At 42.8% G+C, this 5,769-nt stretch overlaps 1 non-coding gene across 1 annotated transcript; it reads left to right on the forward strand.

The window, feature by feature from the left end:
* The first annotated feature begins 3,182 nt into the window (after positions 1–3,182).
* LOC112087271 lies at positions 3,183–3,289 on the forward strand. The gene has a single exon (XR_002899994.1). It is a non-coding gene; the product is annotated as a small nucleolar RNA R71 (small nucleolar RNA).
* The last annotated feature ends 2,480 nt before the right edge of the window (positions 3,290–5,769 follow it).

A 5,769-nucleotide genomic window follows, 5' to 3' on the forward strand; every position in this document is an offset into this window, starting at 1 on the left:
ATGCATCAGTCATAACCTCAAAAAGAAGGGACCAGTTTGGAGCCTGGACTATTTGTGCACTGACTAATGCATCCTTGATCATCTTGAAGGCTTCTTCACACTCAGCATCAAAGACAAAGTCAACTTCTTTACACAACAGCCTTGTCAAAGGTCTGGCTATTCTTGAGAAGTCTTTGATGAATCTTCGGTAAAACCCTGCATGCCCAAGGAAACTCCTTATCCCTTTGACTGAAGTGGGAGTTTGCAGATTCACCATCACTTCCACCTTTGCTCTGTCAACCTCTATGCCCTTCTCAGATATCTTATGCCCAAGTACAATCCCTTCCTGCACCATGAAGTGGCATTTCTCCCAATTTAACACCAGGTTATGCTGCTCACATCTCTCCAAGACCTGTGACAAATTAGAGAGACAATCCGAGAAGGAGGAGCCATAGACAGAAAAATCATCCATGAACACCTCCACCTTCTCTTCAATGATGTCAGAGAATATATGCATCATGCAACGCTGGAATGTGGCAGGGGCGTTACAAAGACCAAAAGGCATGCGCCTGTATGCAAATGTGCCATAAAGGCAGGTAAATGTTGTTTTCTCTTGGTCTCTTTGATCTATGGGGATTTGAAAGAATCCAGAGTACCCATCGAGAAAACAAAAGACGGGATGGTTTGCAAGCCTCTCTAACATCTGATCAATGAAAGGCAAAGGAAAATGATCATTCCTAGAGGCTGCATTGAGCTTTCTATAGTCTATTACACATTCTGTGTCCTGTTATAGTCCTAGTAGCTATCAGCTCATCCTTCTCGTTTTTAACCACCGTGCTCCCACCTTTCTTGGGCACAACGTGAACAGGAGATACCCACCTTGAGTCAGAGATTGGGTAGATTATCCCTGCCTCAAGGAGCTTGAGTATCTCCTTCTTAACCACCTCCTTATGGTTCGGGTTAAGACGTTGTTGATGCTCAATAGAGGACATAGCTTGGTCCTCTAGGTGTATCATGTGGGTGCATATGTCAGGAGAGATCCCTATAATATCAGACAAAGAGTATCCTATGGCTCTCCTAAACTTTCTTATCTCACTAAGCAATGCACTCTCCTCATGCTCTAATAAGCTATCATTGATGATCACTGGATATGTGGAGTTTAAGCCCAAGAAGGCGTACCTGAGCCCTCTTGGTAGAGGCTTGAGCTCAACAGGGGGTGCATCAGCCTCATTCCAATCTGCGTCGAAGCTGCATTGGCTAGTGTCTGATCCTCTGATAGCCAAGACCTCAGAGCCACTTTGTTCCAGTTCCAAAAAACTTGTCTCAAGACCAAGTTCTCTAGCATTGTCCAAATACAGCTTGTACCCTTCACTTTCTTCTGCTAAGAGCCCACGATCTCTTTGTTCTTGGGTTAAAGCAGCTTGAAGAGGGTCCTCAGTATTCAGTTCCTCAAGAAACTCATCAGCCAACTGATCCATTGTCTCCACATAGAAGCATTGACCTTCTATGGTGGGTTTCTTCATCATCTCATTAACATCAAACTTAAGCTTCTCAGACCCAAGTTGAAGCTCTATGATCCCACCTCTCACATCAATAATAGCTCCTGCTGTGGCCAAGAATGGCCTGCCCAAGATACGAGGATCAATTGGTTCCTCATCCATCTCTAGCACAACAAAATCAGTTGGAACCTCAAAACCACCTATCTTGACAGGTAGATCTTCCAACATCCCAATAGGTAACCTAACTGATCTGTCTGCAAGGACAAGAGAGATCCTTGCAGGTTTGAACACTCTAAAGCCAAGCTTCTTTGCTATGGAGAATGGCATCAAACTGACAGATGCTCCCAGATCAAAAAGGCATCCAGAAAATAGCAGAGGTCCAATGGCACAAGGGAGTGTGAAACTCCCTGGATCAGTCAGCTTTCTTGGAATGGACTTTCTTTGAATGATGGCACTGCATTCATGACTTAGTACCACCATGCCTTGAAGCTCTTTAGTCTTTTTCAGAATGACATCTTTCAAAAACTTACCATCTTTGGCATCATTAGAAATGCATCAATGAGAGGCATTGTGAGTGGTGTCTCATTGAGTGCCTTCTCAAATACAGCTATTGCCTTGTCTACAAGTTGCTTCTTAAATCTTCCTGGAAATGGGAGCTTGGGTTGGTATGGAGGTGGTGGGACATATATCTTTTCTGTTTCAGGTTCCTTTTCTGCCTCTTTACCCTTTTCTTTCCTTGATCCTTGAGCAACTTGATCATCTTTTAAGGCTGCCTCCCCCTCAGTTTGATCATTGTCCTCAATGATCACATTGTTGTGCTCAATACCAGGTAGCTCCTTGGGGTTGGGTTCAGGCTTTCCAGGTAAATGGCATTGGTTCCTTGAGCTAGAGGCCTGGTTTTGCTTCAATTCCTTGATTTCCTGCTGCATGGCTGCATTCTGGCTTGCAAATACCTGTTGACCCTGAAGCAGGTGTTGCAGAATCCCAACCATATCTGATCCCATCTGTGGCTGCTGCTGAACCGGTGGTGGCTGAAACTGATGTTGAGCCGGCGCTTGCTGTTGGAACTGTGGTGGACCAAACCCTGGTGGTGCCTTTTGCTGTTGCTGTGAACTGAAACCTGAACCCTGAAATGGTTGCTGTTGCTGACCAAAATTCTGATGCTGAGAAAACTGATTCTTGGGTTGAAAAGACCCTTGAAAGTTGTTCTTGGGAACAAAGTTCTGTGGAGCTTGAGAAGTGGGATAGACCTGGTCTTGTGGGTTTGCTACATTGGGATTCCTGTAAGAGAGGTTCTGATTGGCATTGCCATACTGATATCTTTGGAACCTCTGATTCCCAATTTTGTTAAGCTCCTCCTGAGTAAGACCTTCTTCACTGATGTTCTCAAAGATTTGAGAAGGTTCCTCATACTCTCCTACAAAGTACAGTGGCTTTTGAGTGGTCAATTTCAACTTGTCCAGTTCACTCCTCAACTCCTTAACTTCTCTAGTGAGCCTCTGTTCAGAGCTTGAACCTTCTGATCTATTTGATCTGTCATAGTCTTCACCATAAGTGTCATTGCTCATTGCTAAGTTCTCAACTAGCTCTAAAGCAGCATGAATCTCCTTGCCCAGAAAGTTTCCATTAGTGGCAGTATCCAGCTGGTTTCTAATCTTGGGAAGAGCTCCTCTATAAAGTGCGCTGAGAAGAGAAGCCTCACTAAACCCATGGTGTGGGCATTGGTTGGTGTAGCTCCTGAATCTCTCATATGCTTGACCAAAACTCTCATTGCTGTGCTGAGTAAAGCTAGAGATTTGGTTTCTTAGCTTTGCTGTTCTGGAGGTGGAGAAGAACTTAGATAGAAATGCCTGCTTGCATTGCTCCCAGGTTTGAATGGAGCCTCTTGGAAGATTCTTCTCCCATTGGTGAGCTTTGTCACCAAGACTGAAGGGGAATAATCTGAGCTTGAAACTGTCCTCAGAAACTCCATCTATCTTTATCAGGTCACACACTTTATCAAATTGATCCAAGTGTTCCAAGGGATATTCCATTGCCAATCCATGGAACTTTGAGTTCTGAACCATATTCAACAAGGATGCCTTCACTTCAAAGTTGTTGTTTTGCACAGGTGGTGCTTGAATTCCAGCTCCATACTGATGAGCATTGGCCCTGTCATTTTCTCCAACATAGACCTGTGGCTGCTCATATCTCCTTTGCTGGTGTTGAAAGGGCTGATGTTGGTGCACCTGTTGTCTTTTACTGTACATTGGCCTGATGCCTCTGCTGATGAGCTGGAGCTTGTATTGATCAAGAAAGGCCAAGGTTTATCAAGGCATTTCTTGAAGAATAAAGCCCAAGAAAAGATGCTGTAAAGATGCTGTGAAGACTCGGCTTAAGTATGGGATATGCGCGTGTGACCGTACAGTGGTCCCCGCATCTATTTTGACTCGTGACTCTGGCCAATATGACCGTTATGAGCCATCACTTTCACTCGGGATCAGCAGCGCCTCTACAGACAGCTTCTCTCTTATTTCTCACGTGTTCTTCCTTGTGTCTAACTACTTTTTATTGTATTTTAAGGAGAGACTCTAGACCTAGGTTCCCTTTGTCTCCCTATATATGTATGTGTACAAGAATGAATAAACTACACTCTTTTGAATCTTTTCAAAGCCGCCATTCTCTCTTTTACTCTTCCGCATTATTCTCTAGAAATTCCAACAGCTTGTCCCTGGTGGACATAAGCTTGCTGTTGATGCACCTGTTCCTGATGAACATTACCCTGATGTAACCCTTGACGAACTCCATTACCAGCTGCATTACCAGCTCCATTACCCTGAGCCTGTTGCTCCTGAGCCGGTTGCTCCATGTCAACCACATGCTCTCTTTGATCTTCCATATTAACCTGATCAATCTGTCTTCCACGCCTGTCCCTTCTCCTCCTTGGTACCAAAAGATTAATGTTGTCGTTTAAGGGGAAAGGTGGACCACAGCTTCTTGATCTGGACCTGGTGTTCATGCACCTGAAACTCACAAACAGAACTTGAAAGAAATTAGAAAACACAAAAGAAAATGCTTGATCTCAAGAAATGACACAATCTTAATGCTATCACACTTTGGCAACGGCGCCAATTGATAACTTAGAGTTTTCAAGGCTCTAAATGAAGGGTTATCAATCCCTTTTGTCACTTTGCAGCATAAAGGGTATCAATCCATCATGTGTAGACACTAAGATGCAGTATCAGTTCTTAATTCAAGCCAAATGAGTGAGGTTTTTATGATTAATGACAACTAAGAATGGAAAACAAGGATTAAAGCTAATGATCAACCTAAACAAGCAAACAAGTAAGCTAAATGAGATGAGAATGTATGTATGATGATGAGAAAGGTCTTAGACATGATAGTGGATTAGGATGCCTTCGGTGTTAAACTAGTGAGCTAATGAATCATGTGATCAAGCAAACCATTCAACTTAAACATCATTAATCAAGTTAATCCTCTCATGAAGGTATCAACTTCTATGCTAAAACAGTTTCTAACCTAATCATCATTAGTGTAAGATGAATCAACAAGCATTAAGAACCAGTTTAATCTGTCATTTAAGCATATAGATAATCATTTCCATGATGAATAACACTTAAACCTCTAACAACCATGGTTCAGGCATTTCATCAAACACTTTTGGTGAATGAAATGCCCAGAATCAAGACCACATATGATGTGTATGGATCCAGCATTAAGAACAGGTTGTAGAGAATGGAATATGAATGATCTAACCCCTAAGCTCACTAATCTACCACTTAAGCACCCTAATCTACATATCTAAGACCTTAATATGGGGATTACTCACTAATCATGACCAACGCACTAGATTCTTTCCAAGATGTGTTGTTAATCATGATTACAAGTGTGTAAATGAAGATGGAGATGATAGATTAAGAAGAAGACAGCTTTTAAACACAAGATCTCTGAAACTCTCTTGATTAAAACGCCCAAATCAGATAATTCTCTTCAAAAGGAGTTTTCTTACACAAAAGAGGCAAAGAGATTCTGGAATAAAGCTTAAGTCTTTGGGATAAAACCCTAAAAACTATATATAGGTCTCTAAAAACGAACCGGGTCAGCCCGGAACATACCGGGTCCTGACCCGGCTTTAGTGGATAAAATGACGAGTGTGCGAGTTGGTCAGGAGCCTCCCAAGTCGCATGCCCAAGTCGCACAGGTGAAGAAGCAGTCTTGTGAGCCTTAAGTCCCTTAGTCTCAGCCGCATGCCCATCTAGGTGTGTTTTACGTGTCTTTATGAGATTTAGTC

Source organism: Eutrema salsugineum, unplaced genomic scaffold, assembly GCF_000478725.1.
Source record: "Eutrema salsugineum unplaced genomic scaffold, Eutsalg1_0 scaffold_9, whole genome shotgun sequence".
Taxonomy (NCBI): domain Eukaryota; kingdom Viridiplantae; phylum Streptophyta; class Magnoliopsida; order Brassicales; family Brassicaceae; genus Eutrema; species Eutrema salsugineum.